General features: G+C 47.7%; 1 long non-coding RNA gene across 1 annotated transcript; it reads left to right on the top strand.

Annotated features, from left to right (window-relative positions):
- The first annotated feature begins 526 nt into the window (after positions 1-526).
- Positions 527-7465, top strand: LOC134911764 (uncharacterized). The gene is made up of 3 exons (XR_010176827.1): positions 527-693; positions 1031-1272; positions 6929-7465. It is a non-coding gene; the product is annotated as an uncharacterized LOC134911764 (long non-coding RNA).
- The last annotated feature ends 13278 nt before the right edge of the window (positions 7466-20743 follow it).

Here is a 20743-nt window from a genome sequence, read left to right on the forward strand (position 1 = left end):
CATCAGCTAAGATTTCCAATTTACAAGTTACCAATACACTGAAAATCCTTTTCCCTCGGATCAGTATCCCGGTAATGTCTCGTCCATCGAGGCTGTTAATATTATAACCAGTACTCAGAAAGCAAACAGGGAACTTCTCCAAGTATAACATTAAAAGGTCTCCCCTTAAGACCCTGGATTTCCTTTCTGGGGTTTTCAAAGAATGATTCCACAGTTCAGATTTGCTGCTTGTCCAGCAGTGTTGGGACGTGTCTGCGGTTTTCCCTCCACAGTAACCCTATTGTTCAGGAACTGCAGCCAATTTATGGAAGAGAAAAAATGTTTATGTAACTTGTAACTTCGCTTTAGACAGGTTTTTTTTGTATTTAAAAAAAAAAAAAAAAGGGGGTATGGAAAGATGCCAGTCCAAACATAGCTGTTCTTCCCCTCTGGACGCAGATGTTGTTAGGAGAGAGAAAAAAACTCTAGATGCTTTAACTAACAGCTTTTCCATTTATAGAAGTTGTTTTGCAATTATGTAGGTCAATCGTGTAAGCTGAGACAGCATATGATTACTTTTTATTAGCCTGGATAGAACTGATTCTCAACTCTTCTGCACGGTCTGTGGAGCCTTTATTTTCAAGGCTATAGGCGATGTAACTCCATAGTGAAAGCAAATTATGAACTGTGTTTGCACAATTATGCTCTGCATAGGTAAGTGAAATCTACCTGCTGGGAATAGCATTTCCATGATACCATAATGTTGTGCCCTTTGCTGGACATGCTTGCAAAATGAGTAAAAAGGAATGCTGATGCACTCACTTATATAAAGTAGAGATATACACGAAGCCCATGTTTTGGATTGTTATTGCTAAAACCACCCTCAAGTGTTTTGGTATTACTTCGGTTTTGGCTTAGATTTTCTATAAATTGCTAAAATCATGTACATTGGACCAGTTTTTGACTCTACAGTATTATGAACATCAATAACATTCATTTTCAGTCAATTTTGACCACCTCACAGCTCACAATATTGTTTTCACCAATACAGGCTTAAAGCGGCTGCGAGCTGGATGACCAAACTCAGCAACAGAGAAGTGGCACAAACACATGGCAGATTAAAAGAATATAGCACATCTACTGTATGAAACAGTGGCACAGCAGTGGCTGACAGCATGGCAGTTTCATAAACTATACAACCTCGTAGAATGTTTTCATTAATCAAGAATTAGATTAGAAGCCTGAGACCAATACAGGTACATTGAAGAAGAGGATTTATGTAGTGGAAGCAAGGTAAAGCATTGGTTGGTTGATTGGTTGATTGATCGAATAACAGTAGTTACAGTATAACTACAAAAGAAAACAAAAACAGAGACATGGGCCTGGCAAACATGTAGTGTGGAAGCCAGATAAAATATGCCATTGATTGATTGAATGATTGATTGATTGATTAATTGTTGTTATTATTATTATTATTATTTATTTATTTATATGGCGCCACATGGGATCCGCAACACCCAATTACAGAGTAAACAAATAAGAAAAACATGAAGACCGTGACTTACAGTTCAATACAATATAGGACAAGGGGTGGTCTTCAGTATGCCGACTGACGGGATCCTGGCGCACAGTATACCAGCGCCGAAATCCCGACAGCCGGCATACCGACACTTATTCTCCCTCGTGGGGGTCTACGACCCCCCTGGAGGGATAATAAAATAGTGTGGCGCGCGTAGCGCGCCACCGTGCCCGTAGCGTGGCGAGCGCAGCGAGCCCGCAAGGGGCTCATTTGCGCTCGCCACACTGTCGGTAAGCCGGCGGTCGGGCTCCCGGCGCTGGTACGCTGGTCGCCGGGAGCCCGACCGCCTGCATACCATACTGAACCCAGGACAAGTACAGGGTATATAAACATAGCTGCATCAGTCACAGCGCTGAAATAGATATCAGGGTGGCATAAAACTGAAGGATTTGGTGCCATCAAAGGTAGTATTGAAAAGAAGATAGGTTAAGAGATGTAAGCACATGAAGGAAGAGGACCCTGCTTGTGAGAGCTTACATTCTAAAGGGGAGGGTCACACAGACAGGGGTGACACAGATGGGGTAGAATGTGAGCGTGGGCCACAGAAGGCTTAGGATGAGAGATGGCTGGTTTGGTGAAGAAGTGTGTCTTGAGAGCCCGTTTGAAGTTTTGTAGAGAGGTGGAGAGTCTGAGGGGGAGAGGTAGAGAATTCCAGAAAAAGGGAGTAGCACGTGCAAAATCTTGTAGGTAGGAGTGGGAGGAGGTAATGGGAAGGCAGGAGAGGTGGCGTGCATTAGCAGAGCGAAGAGGACGGGCGGGAGTGTAAAAGGAAGATAAGGTCAGAGATGTAACTAGGAGAGGAGTGGGTGAGGGCTTTGTAAGTGAGAAGCTTGAAATGGATTCTGAAGGGGAAGGGGAGCCAGTGAAGGGCTAGTAAGAGAGGGTAGGTGGATGTAGTGCGTTTGGTGAGAAAGATGATCCAGGCAGCAGCATTGAGGATAGATTGGAGTGGAGAGATGTTTGTGTTAGGGATGCCAGTCAGGAGGAGATTACAGTAGTTTAGTCTGGAGATGACCCGTAAGTGGATAAGGGTCTAAGTGGCATCCTGGGTCAGATAGGGTCTGATCCTGGAAATATTTTTGAGATGAAAATGATAGGTTTGTGATAGGTGCTGAATATGTGGTTTGAATGAGAGGGAGGAGTCAAGGATTACTCCAAGACAGCGCACTTGGGGGCTAGAGGAGATAGTAGTTCCATCTATAGATAATGAAATTGTGGGAGGTGAGGTTGTGCGGGAGGGTGGCAAGATGATCATCTCAGTCTTAGACATGTTAAGTTTAAGAAAGCACTGGGACTACCAAGAAGAGATAACAGAGAGACAGTTGGATACACGAGGGAGGAGAGCAGGAGAGAGGTCAGAGGAGGAAAGGCAGATTTGAGTATCATCAGCATAGAGATGGTATTGTAAGTCAAAAGAGCTAATGTGTTCTCCTAAAGAGGATCTATAGAGAGAGAAAAGGAGAGGACCAAGAACAGATCCTTGGGAGACACCTACAGTTAGTGGAAGTGGGGGGAGGTGGAGCCATGAGAGGAGACAGAGAAGGAACATTCAGAGAGGTAGGAGGACAGCCAAGAGAGGGCAGTATCACGCATACCAAGGGAGTGAAGTATTTGCAGTAGGAGAGGGTGGTCCACAGTGTCAAAAGCAGAAGAGAGGTCAAGGAGAATAAGCAAAGAGTAGTGACCCTTGGATTAAGCAGATACTGTAGGAGGTCATTGCAGACTTTCATGAGGGCAGTTTCAGTGGAGTGCAGAAGAATTGTTCTCATAGGTATAACTATAAAGAAAAATAAGAGAGAGATATGGGTATGGCAAATATGTAGTGTGAGAGCCAAGTAAAGTATGCAATTGATTGATTGATTGATTGATTATAGCAGCAATTGTAACTATAAAGAAAAGTAAAACAGAGACATGGGTCATGCAAACCAAAAGACTGCCAACAATACCCTAGTAAAGTACAGCCTAATAAAAAACAAGGGGAAAAAATGTCCTTGTGCCCTCCCATCCACCTTTATGTTGTATATTAAAAATGGCATGCACAGTTTAACAAACCAAGCACTTCAGTGACAGAGACTTCCACATTTGTGGTTGAAGTGCTTGGTTTGTTTGGGCCCCAACAAACTAAGCTACCAATGGGTTTAAGGCAGATAACAGTATTTTTGTTTATCATTTTCACACTTGGTAGATGTCATTATCATCCTCATCAGTGCTAATATCAGCACACAATATTAGCTCATCCCCACTGGAATCACCCGTTACAGAAGTCTTTGTAGTTTGTTTTTGTAATTGGCAGCAAAAGGTATTCCTCTTAAAATTTGTAGTTCATTTTTATGGACATCAGTTTTTCCACATTTTTGGGAAGTAGCCTCCAATGCTAATCACTCACAAGGTTCCCAGCTGTACTAATCACTCTTTCAGAGTACAAACTGAATGGGTAGCTTAGCTTCAGTACACTAAAGTGAGATTGTACAATGGGCTCCAAATTGCCTTTCTTTCTAACCAGTATACAATTAGCATAGTGTGTGAGATGCTAATTTGTACATCATCATTCATTTTCCACCATTCTAATGATGTTTATTGTATCAGATTGAGTCATGGTAAAGGTGTCAATTTATGTGTGCAATTCTTTTAAGCCTGACTACATGCCATTATGTTATTGTTTCACTCTGGTGCACTGAGTTGACTAATCATCACTACTGGGTCTCTTGGAATAAGTCAGGAGACATTGTCACTTGAGCTGACTACTTGTTTGCATCTCCTAAGAGCTGTGTCAGTTGAAAATAAAGACATTATGTAGGACTTAAACCTAGGATCAAGCATGGTTGACAAAATGTGGTGATACAATTGTAAGATGTTGCAAATCCTTTGGTTCTGGCAAAGCGAATAAAAAAGTCCAACATAGTAGAATCACTCAGGTTAATCTCATTCTTCAGCTCTTCTAGCTGCTTTGAAGTAGTTTAATTAAGGGAATCACCTGAGTCAGGCTGGCAATGTCTGAACTCACTTCATTGGTCACAAATTAAAATGTTTTCAGTAGTTTGTATACAACAGAGAGTATTCTACACTGTGTCTGACTAAGGTAACTCCCCTCTCCTTCCTTATATCATGGTGTCAGATGTATTCTTAGATGGCATGTTGCTGTTCCTCTAGTTGCTGATGCATATAGAAGTTGGAATTCCACCTTAAAAACACTGCCTGGTACCTCACACAAATAGCGGTGCTAGATCCTCTAATCTCACTTAATTGATGGATGTGGTACAACATGTGTCTCCCTTCAAAGCTTTATAATATGATGCAACATTGTAACTAACAAAATTTTCTTTCTTTTGTTATTATTTTTCTCTTATCTCAGTTGTAATTACAGTTTTTACACTGGTTACTACAATCTTATTGGTAAATGACTAAAACCACTGTCCCATTGTGATACCAATGCTATATTTTATTTGCTGTAAACTTGATTTATTTGGCCGGATGTAATGAAGACCGAGTTGGCCGGAGGTGCGGGTTCCTGGCCAAACTCGGACGTTTTTTTAAAGCTGCAATCATTTACAAGACATGGTTTTGCCTTGTACATGGTTGCCACTTTAAAAAAAAAAAACAGTACGGCCGGGAACCCGTGCCTTCGGCCAACTCGGACTTCATTACATCTACCCTCTGATGTCTAAATAATAGATATTAAAAGGAAAAAAAGTTGGAATTCCACTTTGTTACTACCTCTTTCTTCACTTGGTAGCATGGCAAATGGAACTGTTGTTGCAGTTGCTGCAATCTTCTCCTGAATATGATATTAGCGTTACTAATGCGGAAAGTGTCCAGAAAATTTTTGGGCCACAGTCAGCATGTTCTGCATGCACCTGTCATTGTTTAAGAAAGTTTTTTGTGTACACATATATGGTACGTGTTGAAATTCTCCCACTCGTAATGCTTGTACAAGGGGGGAGTCATTCCGAGTTGATCGCTCGCTAGCAGTTTTTAGCAGCCGTGCAAACGCATTGTCGCTGCCCACCGGGGAGTGTATTTTCGCTTTGCAGAAGTGCGAACGCCTGTGCAGCAGAGCGCCTGCAAAATCTTTTTGTGCAAAACAAGACCAACCCTGTAGTTACTCTTCGTGTGCTTTGATTCTAACGACGGAGGGACAGCTTTTGACGTCACACACCCGCCCAGCGAACGCCCAGCCACGCCTGCGTTTTTTCTGCCGCACCTGGATTTTTCTAAAACGGTCAGTTGACACCCAGAAACGCTCACTTCATGTCAATCTTCCTGCATTCGGCCGAGCGAGAGGAATTAGCATCCGTGCGACAATGCTCATTGTACCTGCATTGCGAAGCATACGCATGGGCAGAAATGCCGATTTTTAGCCTGATCGCTGCGCTGCGAACAACGGCAGCTAGCGATCAACTCGGAATGACCCCCAATGTTACTTGTGTAATCGGAAATTACAAATCCTGAGGAGAGTCTTAGCAGGGTTAGCCATTTTGCTATTACATCCCTGAGCGGGAGGCATTTGATATGCTGGCTGTCGGGATCCCGGTGCTCACCATACTGACACCGGAATCCCAACAACTATTCTCCCTCTTGGGGTGTCCACGACACCCCTGGAGGGAGAATAAATAGAGTGGCGCGCTACCATGCCCGCAGCGTGGTGAGTGAGGTGAGCCTGCAAGGAGATCTTTTGCGCTCACCCCGCTGCCTGCATGCTGGCGGTTGGGATCCCGGCGCCAGAATGCTTGGCGCCGGGATCCCAAGCGCTGGCATAACATACTACACCCCCCTGAATTGTTCCAACAGATTGCCACTGGTATGCCTTCTTCACACTTACATTAAAATCCTGGGTTTTTGCACGTGCATCAACCTGGGATTTTGGTATTTGTGAATGCAAACTTCATCCCGAGTCCACAACCCTGCTCTTTACCAGTGTTGGGCTGAGACCCAGGAATTTGCTGGCTTAAGAGACCTGATAGACCTGACAATTTCCCTGGTCGCATGTGTGAAAGGGGTATTAGCGAAGCCGCTGATATAGAGAGAAGTCTGCCTGTGAATGAGCTGGCATTATGTGTTAGATATTACTGCTTACTACCCAGTGGGCTGTCACGGTCACGTTCTCTTAAATTTGACTACTACCGCTTGTCCACATATCAGTAGTTAAGTGGATAGCGGGTACACTGGCATTTTCTAGTCCAAGAATACTTTTTTTTTACATTCTGGTACAGTTGAGGAATTGCTGTTCTGGTAAAATGGAATTGTTTAGCAGGGACACATGACCTCCAATCACTAATGAGGTGGTTGAAGATGAAGGTGTTGGTGGTGGAGATTGCATGTGCTGGGATGCTGCTGGTAGCTAATGCTGAACTGCTTGTTATTTTATTACAGGATTTTTCAGATTTGAAACTCGCTGCAAATGACGTAACCAGGAGGAGGTGCCTAGATGGTTAATGTCCCTAATTCTACTTACTTTGGGCTCATTAATGGTACAGATGCCCTGACAAATGTGGATTCAAACCAAGAATAAATCCTGCACCAGTATCACTGTCACAAGTACTATTATCTTCAATAGTCCTCTACGCAATATTGTTTCAGTTTACAAGGTGTCTTCACCCATGTATGATTGCAAGGCCTTTTTGAGGTGGTACCCACTACTCAATGTAGGCATACATTGCAATAGAAAGAAGAAAAGTAGTCTCAACGGTGACGCAAATAATATCCTCCTGAATTTTATTTTTAACTTCTTGTCCAACACATTTATCATCAATATCCTAATTATAATCCTACACTGCACCTCCAACCCAGCAGCTGCAGACATTAGCAGCTGCTAGGTAAGTGTATAAAAACAAAACACAGCCATCACCTTCATTGAGGTGCCCCGGAGGCTGCAGAAGGGATCATGTGCCGGGAAACTGAAGTCGCGATGGTTGCAATGTTGTGATGATCATTGGGGCAGATGTATTAACCTGGAGAAGGCATAAGGAAGTAATAAACCAGTGATAAATGCAAGGTGATAAACATAACAGCCAATCAGCTCCTAATTGTTAATTTACATATTGGAGCTGATTGGCTGGTGCATTTATCACTGGTTTATCACTTCCTTATGCCTTCTCCAGGTTAATACATCTGCTCCATTGTTTGTACCGATAATTAAAAACAAACAAAACTTTTTTAATTTTTTTTTTAAATAAAATTGTATAACTGTTCTTAACCTAATTTAATCATATAAAAAAGACAATTTCTGAGAGGTTTTTGGAAAAAATATTAGTCAGTTAAGTGGTTAAATCAGGGGTGGCCAACCAGTCAGAAATAAAGAGCCAAAAAATCTTGTTAGGCACGTCAAAGAGCTGACATCAAGCCACAGGCGCACATGCAAAAATGGGGTGTGGCCTTGTGCCTGCTAGGCCACGCCTCTGGTATAAAATACTTTTAAAAAGCCAGATCCACATAAAAAACATTTTTAAAGCCAGATCCAACATAAAATACATTTAAAAAGCCACTTCCACATACCCTACTGTGTCACTTCAGCCAGCTACCTCATGCGTCACTCCTGCTAGCACACTCCTGCAGTATGTCACTGCAGCCAGCTCCCCCATGAGTCACTCCTGCAGCACTCTCCTGAGTCACTCCTGCTGGGACCCTCATGTGTCACTACAGCCCCCCCTTATGTGTCCTCTGTTTGCCAGTGAGTGTCTCACCTCTAGTATCTGGCTCTCTCAGTTCTCAGTCTTCGTAGTGCTGCTGCTGCTGCCTGTCTGGCTGGAGTACAGCAGTTTCTGGATCTGTTGTGGTCACGTGACTTCAAGTGTCGGGAGCCACATTTGAATAAAGAAAGAGCCGCATGAGGCTCAAGAGCCACAGGTTGGCCACCGCTGGGTTAAATATACCCCTCTGCAGCAGAACACGGTGTTGTAATATTGTACTTTCTAGCTAAATTAATTTCTTTTCTTTTTTTTAAATTCTTTATTTGTGTGTGGTTAAACAAGGTAGACAGGCATTACAGAAGCATGTAGGACAGTTGGTCGAAGAACCTAGTGTCCACCAGAAACCACAGTTTTAAAATATATAACTAGAACAAGCAAAAAAATAAACAATAGCAAATAGTCATGAGGTTAGGGGGGGATGGGAAAGGGGAGAGGGGGGGGACATAGGGAAGGGAACCACAGTGTATCCTACGCACAGTGTCTGTCCTGGGGTGATATAAGCACGAGAAAGAGGGAAAGACAGGTCCAGGAGAGACGAGAAGAGGTGACAGCGAAGAAAAGAAGAAGAAACAGGGAAGAGAGAGAAGAGAAGACAAGAAGAAAGACTGGAAAGTCAGTGCTACAGGCGGTGCCCATGGGCCCTCGGTAGGGTCTAGGAGGTAGAGGAGGAAGGCGGGGGTCTACGTTCAGCGGTGAGCCAGGGGGCCCAAACCTGCTCAAAGATATGGCCCCGGTCATGGAGGTAGTATGTAATCTTCTCCATGGATGCAATATGCCATATTTTAGTTATGAGGGACATGAGGGAGGGCGCAGAGGGGTTCTTCCAATTGAGGGCTATCAACGATTTTGCTGCTGCTAGGATGTGCGCAACCAGTTTTTGGGAGAATTTGGTAAGCGTCAAGGGAGGGTAACACAGCAAAAAGATCCATGGATCCCTCTGCACGGGGGACTCCAGGAGCGAGTTAAGGAGGGAGTGGACCAGGTTCCAGAAGGGGGTGATGGACGGACAGGTCCACCATATGTGTAGCATCGTACCCTTAGCTCCACAATTCCTCCAGCAGTTAGGGGAGGAAGACGGAAAGATTTTGTTGAGCCTGTCAGGGGTGTAGTACCAGCGATAGTAGATTTTGTAGGCCGTCTCCTTAAAAGCAGTAGCAATAGAGGATTTAGCTATCCCGAGTCTCATGTCCTCCCAATCCTCACTCGCCGGGGGGGGCCCAAGGTCACGTTCCCAAGCGAGTTTGTGGGGTCGGGAGGTAGAGAGAGAGGAGTCTAGTAAGAGAGAGTAAAGTTGGGAGATCAGGCCTTTGGAGAGTTGGGAATTAATGCATAGGCTTTCAAAAGGGGTGAGGGCCCGGAGTAGGGAGGGAGAGGGTAGAGAACCTAGGAAATGGCGGATTTGTAAAAATTGGAAAGGGTTAAGCGAGTGTGAAGGGGCCTTCTGTTGAAGAACAGGTAGGGACAGCCATTGGCCCGATCGGCAAAATTAATCGGGAATTTAAAGCCCAACGTCATCCATAGGCGAAATCTCGTAGTCGAGAGTCCAGGGGGGAACATTGGGTTTTGCCAGATAGGGGTCAAGGGCGAGGGGGTAGTGGAGAGGCCCATCTTCAGAAAGAGGGAGTCCCAAATTTTAAGGTTAAATGTGACGGTGGGGAGGAGCTTGGAGGTTGGGGGTTTGGGAGGCAGGAGGGAGACCCCATAAAGGGGTCATGTCGGAGAGACCAACGAAGGCTGCCTCAATGTCCAACCAGGCTGTAGATCCCGGAGGAGCATAAGACATGACAAAATGAGACAGGTGGGAAGCCAAGTAGTATAGTTTAATATCAGGGAGTCCTCTACAGCCATCGGAGGTTGGTCGTTTCAGGGTATTTGCGGCGATGCGGGGGGGTCTATGATTCCAGATGAAGCGTATGAGGGCTCGTTGGATAATCTGGAGAAAGGAAGCCGGAACTGCTACAGGAAGGGTCTGGAAAAGATAAAGCCATTTAGGAACAATGGACATTTTAACCGCTATGATCCTACCCAGCCACGAGATGAACAGGCTGTTCCAAGAAGACAGGTCAGCGAGTGTTTTTGGTGAGGAGAGGTGGAAAGTTTTCCCGGAAGAGGGAGTCAAAGCGGGGGGTTAAGTATATCCCTAGGTATTTAATCTTGGTGGTCTGCCATTTAAAATTGAAGGAGGCACGAAGGGATTCAGCTTCCCGGAGTGGGACATGAAGGAGCATAGCTTCAGACTAATTACTACAGAGTAATTAATCTTGTAGCCAGATATGAGGCTGTAAGAATGCAGGACTGAAAAAAGATTTGGGAGTGAAATGAGGGGTTGGGTCAACGAGAGTAGAACGTCATCAGCGAAGAGAGAGATTTTGGGGTCAGTACGGCCTACGTGTATACCATGTATGTTTGGGTGTGCTCTGATTTGAGAAGCGAGGGGCTCGATGATAAGTGCAAAAATTAGCGGGGAGAGAGGGCAGCCCTGACATGTACCATTTGAAATGCGGACAGGAGCGGACGGGATTCCATTGATTAAAACCATGGCAGAGGGGGCGGAGTATAGCGCCAGGACCCCAGTGAGGAAGCCACCAGACAAGCCGTAGGCCTCCAAGGCGGCTCTCAAGAAACTCCAGGAGATCCGATTAAATGCCTTTTCAGCATCTAAGGAGAGCATAATGGCGGGGGAGCCCCTGGAGTTCGAGATATGTATAAGGTCAATAGCACGTCTGGTGTTATCCCTCGCCTGGCGCCCCGGAATGAACCCCACCTGGTCATAATGGACAAGGGCAGAAAGATACGGGTTAAGACGGTTGGCTAGTATTTTGGCGAAATTTTTTAAGTCCAGGTTCAGGAGGGATATTGGTCGGTAGCTGGCACAGTTGAGGGGGTCCTTGCCCTCCTTGGGGATCACCACTATTCTAGCCTCCAGCATCTAAGGTGGAAAGGGGTCACCATGGACAATCCTATTAAACAGGGACTGGAGGTGGGGGGAGAGAAGATCGGAGAATTTTTTGCAGTAGAGAGCCGTGAACCCATCCGGGCTCGGGGATTTACCAGTTTTCTGCATGAGTATAGTCTGTGCGATTTCCTCCACCGAGATCTCACTGTTAAGATGGTCCATGGCGTCTTGGGGGAGTTGGGGCAGGTTGGCCGCTGAGAGAAAGTGAGAGACCAGGTCAGGGTGAGGTGGGGAGGGAGAGCCACGCGAAGGGGTTGGGAGGTTGTAGAGGTCAGCGTAATAGGATTGAAAGGCAGCCCTAATGGCGTTGGGGTCGTGAACAAGCTGATTAAGAGAATTTCGGATGGAGATAATATTGGTTTTGGCTCTCGTAGAGCGGAGTCGTGCCGCCAGGATCTTGTCTGCCTTGTCTCCCTTCTCGTAGAAAGACTGGCGAAGCCATTTAAGACGTTTGGCCACCCGTCTGGAGAGGAGGAGATCAAGTCCTGCTTTAACCGTACGGAGTTCAGACAAGACTGCCTGATCGGAGGACGCCTTATGTTGGGTCTCAAGTGCGTGGAGTTTGATGGAGAGTCTATTAAACTGGGTGAGGGATTGTTTTTTGGTTTTGGAGGCCAAGCTGATGATGTGTCCCCGAAGAACCACCTTGTGCGCCAGCCAGAGAGTGGGCCTAGAAATGTCAGGGAAGTCGTTTAAGGCAAAGTAGTCGGAAATCGTATCTCGAAGGTGGGAACTTATATCCGGGCTATGGAGTAGGGAGTCATTAAGGCGCCAAGTCATGGGGCGAGGGCGGGAGAGCAGTCCCGAGAGGTCACAAGCGATAGGGGCGTGATCAGACCAGATCAGGGGGTGTATGTGGGCTGCGCGGAGGTTCAAGGCAAAATCGTGGCTGAGCAGCATCATATCAATGCGGAAGTAAGAATTATGAGGGGCAGAATAAAAGGTATAGTCCCGAGCAGAGGGGTCTTTTATCCTCCAAGAGTCGTAGAGAAGCTGGGATCGCATGAGGCGGAGGAGGGATCGGGAGTGACGAGAGTCAGAGGGGGAGGTAGTAGGGAGGGAGGGGGAGCAATCTAACTTCGGATTCAGAACCGAGTTAAAGTCCCCTGCAAGAATGAGGTCGCCTTGCTGGACTTGGGTAAGGAGGGTATCCAGTTTTGTGAAGAATGAGTCCTGCTGCTGGTTAGGGGCATAAATGTTGGCGAGGGTGCATAGTTTGTTATTAAGTTTCCCCACTAAGATAAGAAACCTGCCCTCCTTATCAGCATGGGAGTCCAGAAGCTCAAACGTGATGTGGCGGGCGAGCAGAATCGCGACCCCGCGTTTTTTGGCAGAGTTGTCACAGGCATGGAAGGAGTCAGGATACGGTTTACATCGCAGAGCGGTGTGGGAGCCGTGGAGGAAGTGAGTCTCCTGGAGAAAGACCAGATCGCCCTTGTGACATTTGAGGGAGTCAAAGAGCTTACCTCTCTTCTGGGGGCTGTTCAGGCCCTTCACATTAAAGGAGAGTACTCGAAGACCCATGGGCAAGCCATAAAGAGGTAGGCAGAAGAGAGGAGGCGTAGAGCACCGAGAGTAAAGGAAGAAGGAAAGGAGAAGGAAAAGAAAGAGAAAAAGCAAGAGACACTGTTATGTGAGGGAGGGGAGGGAAGGAAGGAGACCGGGAGGGGCAGGAGGGTAGGTGGTCGTCCGGCAGTAGGGTCCAGGACCAGTGGTGCTGACAGGGGGGAGGGGTGCTAGGTGTCTGGAGGGCATCTAGGTCAGCAAGAGGGCTCGAAGCCCTAAGGGGGCGTGGGATGGAATCCGGAGGGTGGATCACCAACCGCATAGCCGCAGCCAGGAGGCCAACCTCCCCCGGGGGAGTCTGAGGGAGGAAACTGGAGAGAAAACGTGAAAGAAGGACAGACGGAGCGCCAACTCCAAGAAGAAAAGAAGAGAGGGGCAAGGAGCCGAGAAGGAAACTAGACAAGAAAGAAAGAGAAGAAACAATTTACAGTTACTCTACCTAAAGGCAAATAAACATGTCAACATTGTAGCAAGAGGTAACAATCAAACAATCATGAACCATTTAAGGGATCGGGAGAACAGGATGCAAGAGTACTAAAGTGAAACACCACCCCAGATGGGGGGGTCGACCAGGGAAGGTCACAACAATTACAAAAAAGCAATAAATCAAGGTGCTGGAAGTCCATCAGGGAACAGGAGGTGGAACCGCAGAGGTTGCTGACACTGGAGTCGTGAACCACTCAGATCGAGGAGGCTGAGGCAAGTATTGCTGTGTCCGCGGCGGAGGGCGCTGAGTAGAGACATCTTGTTCAGTGTTGTGGATACCCCGCTTGGACAGCAGTGCTTGAGCCTCGGGGGGATTCCTGGCTGTAATCAGCTTCCCCTGATGCCACACCAGGATACGGAAGGGGAAGCCCCATCGGTATTTAACGTTATGACGGGAAAGCAGGGAAGTGATGGGTTTAAAGTCTCTGCGTTTGGCCAGGGTGAGCGGGGAGAGATCCTGAAAGATCTGCAAAGGGACATTCTGGAAAGTCACGGATCCTATCCGTCGGGCCTCCCTCATAATGGCCTCCTTTGCAGTAAAATAATGTAGACGGAGGATGACATCCCTGGGTTAGGAGGAGTCTTGGAAGCGAGGACGAAGGGCTCGGTGTGCTCGGTCCAGGAGGAGGTGTTCTTCAGGGGTGTCAGGTGACAGAAGGGCAAAAAGACGCTTAAGGTAGAGGTCCAGGTGAGCCGCCTCGACCTCTTCAGGAATGCCCCGAATCCTCAGGTTGTTTCTCCTTGCCCTATTGTCTTGGTCCTAATGCTCCTCCCTCAATTGGGCGACATCTTGGCGGAGTTGGTGGAAATCGGTCTCAACCGTTTGTTGGAACGTCACCACCTCTTCCACTCGACGTTCAAGTTGGTCCGTCCTGGAGCCGATGTCGGCAATGTCGGATTTCAGGGAATGAAGAGCCTGGACGGAGGTTTTAACATCCCGGACCTCCTTAAGGAGGGAGAGGAAGTCTCTTCTGGTGAGGGGTGTAAGGTCATCTGCTTCGGCCTCAGAGTCCGAGGAGCCCTGGGGAGGGTCAGGAGCATCGGGCCTGTTCAAGGCCGGGGTGTTCCGTTTAGTGAGGAATGGTGTGAGGTCGGAGCCCTGTGACTTTTTGCTGCCCCTGGGCATCGGGAATATATAAGAAAGAGGGTGATGAGCAGGGTGTGAAGTAGAGAAGGCGCTCCGGCAGCAGAGCTCAGGACTGGGGGGGTTGAGGCGAGAACTATAGTGAGACATCATGTCGTGGCTCGCCGAGCGAGGCAGGTGGCCCAGGGCCAGGGGGCTCTGGCAGAGGCGAGGGTCACCACGATCCCGGGGAAAAGCCAGGCAATCAAGAGCAGTATGGGGCAAAAGCTCTCTGGTGTAGATGGGGCCCGGACACGGACCAGCCAGTGGCCGGGGTCACACTAGGGCCAGACAGCAGGGGCGGGTTCAGTTATATTGGGGGGCCCACAGGGAGCGGGAGGAGCAGGAGGGCGTAGAGCCTTGCGGGGCTGCGCCCAAGCAATGAGATATCTCAGACCCCAGAGGCTAGGCTGCGGGCGCCAGAGGGGTGCAGCAGGGGGCCCAGCAACCCGGGGTGCGGGTGTAGTATGGGAGTGCAGGCAATCAGGGGGGCAGGGTGTGCTGAGCTCACCAGAGAGAAGCCACACGGGAGATGGGGGTCCGGCCGGGTCACCTGGCGGGCTGGTACTGCAATGAGGGCACACGGAGCCGGTGCCAGACCGCGGGCACAGGGAGGACAGGCCCACGTACCTTTCGGCACCACAGCCAAGGCCTCCAGTGAGCAGTGTCTGGAGGACTGCTGGAGAGGGACGTCTATCTCCAGTCGAAGGGGCAGAGACAGCGGCCAGGCTGTGCGGATCCCGGAGCGCCCTCTGATACACGAGGGGGAAGATGGCCGCCGGGAGTCCGGGGTCCGTGCGGCCAGATCACCAGGCTCCCCCGGGCGCGAAGACACTCAGCGGGTCCTGAAGTGAGGGTCCGGGTGCAGGGCGCCGGGCGCAAATCCCCCAGCGGAGGCTGCACGGAGGGCTGCTGCAGACGTCCGGCGCCGCCGGGCGGAAATCGAGGCCCCGGCTTCTGGGTATCGGACAGGCCGCAATCCGCAGGAGCCAGTATACCGGCTCCCTGACTCCGCGGCCGCAGTCCACCCTTGAGCGGGGGGTACAGAGTAGTGGGGGACGGTATTAGGAGGGGGGAGAGGCACGGGGGGGGGAGGTATGGGGGTGATAATGTGGCGGTAGCAGAGGAGCTTCCTGTCCGTGCTGCCACTTTGATCAGGCTCCAGGCCACGCTCCCCGCTAAATTAATTTCTAACGCTATGGTTAGCGATCCTTTTAGAAATGTAATATGTCAGATTTAGAATCCTCACATAAAATGTGGTGCGGAAAACATATTCCCAACTTGTGCCCATAAGCATATCTCATACTTCCATCTACTTGGCTAAGACGTTCAGGGGCACAAGTGTCAGTTCACCACAGTAGATATACATTATTGACTTGCAGATATTTTTAAGATGCTCCTTTTTTGGAGCACATCTTTGAGCATCGCATGGGCCTGGTGCAAGGTGGCAGCTTGAAGGCCATGGGCTTCAGCCACGATTAGGGTGGCCAATCCTGGGCCATTTTTTCAATCCCGGGAATCGGGATTGAAAAATGATCAATCCCGGAATTCCCGGGATTGGCTGCATTTCAATGCCCCGCCTCCCCTGCCCTGCCCAGGCCAGATATCTCACAGCAATCTGGCCGGGCGGGAGGGTGGGACATTTCCTACTCGATCCAGCGGCTGGGCGGGCAGTGTGGTGGTGAGGTCCGGCAGCTGGGAGGGGATCTGCGCAGCGTGACGTGAAGTCAGAGGTCACACTGTGTGGCAGCCTGCCAAGCTACCGGATCGAGTAGGCCAGCCGGGGGAGGTAAGCAGGGGGAGCCGGGCAGCGTCTGAGCATCCTAAGGACACTCAACGCTGTCCGATATACCCAAAACTAGGTTGTTGGCCAATCTCGAAATCACTGGGATTGGAAGCTCCAATCCCGAGATTGAATCCCGGCCAATTTTAGGCCGGGATCCCGCCGATCCCGGGATTGGCCACCCTACCCACGATGCGGCAATGGTTGCCCTAAATCCTCAGTGAGATGAGGTCTGAGAATGCTGCCTTGCAAGAGACTAACGTTCTGTGTAATAGGCCCTGTTATTGCCTCAAGGTCTGGACATGGCTGTATGTTCAGGATTATCCTTGGGAACTAGTTGACGGCATGAAAGAGTCTCTTTATTTGCAAGATTATATCACCTTTTAATTTACAAGGCACTTGCTACCCATACTTCTGCTGTCATCTGCGTTAAAGCATGATTCATCTAGGTTGGAATAAAGAAACATTTTATTATTTACATATCTTATTCTTGTTATTATTCGGTATGCTGCCTGAGTTATGTTTGCAATATAAAAGAGTTGATGAAAATCTACCAGATATGTATTACATATGCGCCGCATGTCTGTAAAGACTGGTTTGAATTATGCAAGACTAAAAGTGTTTGGAATAAAAAGCTACGTTATACCCGACAAATCTCTAACCTTTAGCTTTTACCTTTTCATGTTATGTCAGTAATATGGTAGCAAATGTTAGTTTGTTGTTGCAGTTATCATACATGGCAACATTAAAAAACACAACAAATGACAGATCCTCATACATCTATCCTCAATACGCCATATGACATGAGATGCCCGTTACAACTGTGCCGCTCAAAGAGGTGTAGCTTACCATCTTTTTCTTTACATTTTGAATCTTATTCACATAGCAGATACAGCAAAACACTACTCACAGTATACTCAGTGGCGTCAAGATAGGGGGGGAGAGGGTACAAATTACCTGGGCCCAGGTCTGATAGAGGGGCCCAGGTCCACGCCTCCCTTGATTAGGCCATGCCCTCTGAAAAGTACCTGGGCCCAGCCAGGCTCTTTACTACTCTGGCTGGGAGGCATGCCATGCTTCTGTGAGTGGGTGCTTCTGGTGTGCTAGACACGCCCCCAAAGAGGAGTTGCCATGTCCTCAGCATGCTGTGGTCACACCCCCCCCCCCCCTTAAGTGGGGGCAGGATGGCCCAGGAAGTTGTTGTACCCGGGCCCAGAATTTCTCTTGGCTGCCCTGAGTATACTACATATGCTGGACTGTGAATTTAACTGCACAGAAGTTAGTTTGAAACACTTACAAAGTCACAGATGAAGCTCAGCAGAACTTGGTGTGACAAAAAGCTGTGGCTGCTGTATCGTAGCACTTCGTGTACAGATATACAAATGTTGCCCATCAAATTGATCAGCGCATTCTGGCAAGATAGTTTTGTTGCTTCCAGTTGTTCATTTGTGCAAATAAGAAGCACATTTTGAAGCAAAAAATTTTGTGCACTGAGAGGGGCTGTTTGGTGTGACTGAAACCACAGTGTATGACCCAGTCACACACATACATACAAGTGTTGCTGTCACGAATCATGGTCTTAGCCACCTATACAGGATTAACATTTATTGCTGCATCCAGACCTCCTTTCAGACTTACTCTGTGTTTACCTGTTTACATGGCCGCTCACCTGGTCAGCCGGACCAATGAGCTATCACCACTCCCTATATCAACCAGACTCAGGGATCAGCTCATTGCCTGAACAACTGTGTTAATTTCAAGGATTGCTCAAGGCTCCAGTGTATCCTGTGATAGTTTTCTGTGTACTACTGCCGTTACCTGCATTCCACGTGCTGCTGTTATTTAATCTTCACTGCTGGCATTTAAGGAGCTTCACATTACAGCTGAGTTATCATCCATTAGTACTGCGGCTTCTATGCTTGTGTGCCTGCAGTCCACTCCATCTGCTGCTATACTCATTACACACAATTCTCGTGAGCCCCATTCTACGTCAGGGGCGACAACTTCCTTGAATTGTGCTTTCAAGTATTATTAGTACTCTATGATTTACTCAGGTTAACAACATCTCCTTTGCTTACTCTAATTGGTTTCCCAGTACTGTGTATATTGTCCTGGGCTGGCAGAATATTATTATTATTATTATTATTATTATTATTATTATTATTATTATTACTATTATTATCATCATCCTTTATTTATATGTCTCCACAAGGGATCCGCAGCACCCAATTACAGAGTACATAAACAAAACAGGAAAATAGTGTCTTACAGTTGATGACAACATAGGACAAGTACAGAGTACATAAAAATAGCTACAGCAGCATAAGTATGGTCCTGACATAAGTATCAGGATGGCAGAAAACCGTGGGATTTGGTGCCATTGAAGATGGTTTATATAAGTTAAGGATAAGCACATGAGGGTTGAGGACCCTGCTCATGAGAGCTTACAATCTAAAAGGGAGGGGCGCACAGACAGAGGTGACACAGATGGGTAAACAGTGAGCGTGGAACAGAGGGTTAGGATGAGATTAGACTGGGTTTGGTGAAGAAGTGGGCCTTCAGAGCCCGTTTGAAGTTTTGTAGAGAGGTGGAGAGTCTGAGGGGAGAGGCAGAGAATTCCAGAGAAAGGGAGCAGCACATTAGAAATCTTGAAGGTAGGAGTGGGAGGAAGTAATCTGCAGGCAGGAGAGGCAATGTGCATTAGCGGAGCAAAGAGCACAGGTAGAAGTGTAGAGGGAAATAAGGTCAGAGATTTAAATGGGAGCGGAGTGGGTGAGGGCTTTGTAAGTGAGTGTGAGAAGTTTGAATTGGATTCTGAAAGGAAAGGGAAGCCAATGAAGTGCTAGTAGGAGAGGGGAGGTGGACGTAGTGCGTTTGGTGAGGAAGATGGGCCGGGCTGCAGCATTGAGGATAGATTGGAGTGGAGTGGTCTAATCCTGAAATATTTTTAAGATGAAAATAGCAGGTTTGTGAGAGGTACTGAATGTGTGGTTTGAAGGAGAGGGAGGAGTCAAGGATTACTCCAAGACAGCGCACTTGAGGCCTAGAGGAGATAGTTGTGCCATCAATAGATAATGAAATTGTGGGAGGTGAGGTTGTGTGGGAGGGTGGGAAGATGATCAGCTCAGTATTAGACATGTTAAGTTTAAGAAAGCGCTGGGACATCGAAGAATATATAGCAGAGAGACAGTTGGAGATAAGAATGAGGAGAGCAGGAGAGAGGTCAGGGGTGGAAAGGTAGATTTGAGTATCATCAGCATAGAGATGATATTGGAAGTTAAGAGAGCTAATGAGTTGACCTAAAGAGGATACTGTATATAGAGAGAGAAAAGGAGAGGACCAAGAGCAGAAACGTGGGAGACACCTACAGTTAGTGGAAGTGGGGGGAAGTGGAGTCATGAGAGGAGATAGAGAAAGAAAGGTCAGAGAGGTAGGAGGACAGACAGGAGAGGGCAGTATCATGGAGACCAATGGAGTGATGGATTTGCAGAATGTGGTCCACAGTGTCAAAAGCAGGCAGAGAGGTCAAGAAGAATAAGCAGAAAGTAGTGGCCCTTAGATTTGGCAGCATGGAGGTCACTGAGATGGGTCGCCAGTTGGAGAGGGTGTTTGGATCAAGGGTAGGTTTTTAAGAATAGGGGAGATGATTGCATGCTTGAAGGCAGAGGGGACAGTGCCTGATGAGAGGGAGAGTTTGAGAAGGTGGGCAAGATGGGAACAGGCAGAAGGAAAGAGGTAGACGAGGAAACGGGAGGGGATAGGGTCAAGTGGAGTGGTTGTGTGGGGGGAGGAACAGATGAGCACCATGACTTTCCACCGGATACATGGACGAAAGATGTCAGAGTTGATTAGAGGGATGGGGAGAAATGGTAAGGGATAGGAGGTGGCTGGTTGCTGATGGTCTGGTGGGATGTGATGTCCTGATGTATGGAATCAATCTTGGATGTGAAATAAGTGGAAAAGTCAAGAGCAGACAGTGAGGAGGGAAGATGTGATGGGGCTGGGCAGAGGACGGAGTTGACAGTGGCAAAGAGGTGTCGGGGGTTGAAAAACTAGGAGATGAGATTCTTGAAGTATGACTGTTTAGCGAGGGAAAGGGCAGCACTGAAGGACAAGAGCATAAGTTTGAAATGGAGGACGTCTGCCTTAAGGTGCATACACACTAGGCGATTTTGAGCTCAAAGTAACTCTCTTTTGGCATTTTGAGCTACTTTGGGCTCAAAATCTCCTAGTGTGTATTGCCGGGCGATGTGCGCTGATGCGCACTCCTGCATCATCACTGGCCACCACCGGCCTGTTTTACCGGCTGAGTGAACCACTTTCCACAGCCTCCTACTGTGGAAAATGGTTCACCCCGTGAAAATCGCTGGACTGGGTGAAAATCGCTTGGTGTGTATGCACTTTGTGATTTTCCGGCCAACGATTTTCACATCATCGCTCAGCATACACACTGGGCAAAAACACCCAGTGTGTATGCACAATTTAGAGCCTGATTTCCTCCACTGTTGCTCAGCAGTGCATGAGTATTTTTGAAGATATCTGGTGCATATGGTGTGCCAGGGTTGAGGTTGTAATCTGCGAGGGT

This window comes from Pseudophryne corroboree, chromosome 4, assembly GCF_028390025.1.
Source record: "Pseudophryne corroboree isolate aPseCor3 chromosome 4, aPseCor3.hap2, whole genome shotgun sequence".
NCBI lineage: Eukaryota > Metazoa > Chordata > Amphibia > Anura > Myobatrachidae > Pseudophryne > Pseudophryne corroboree.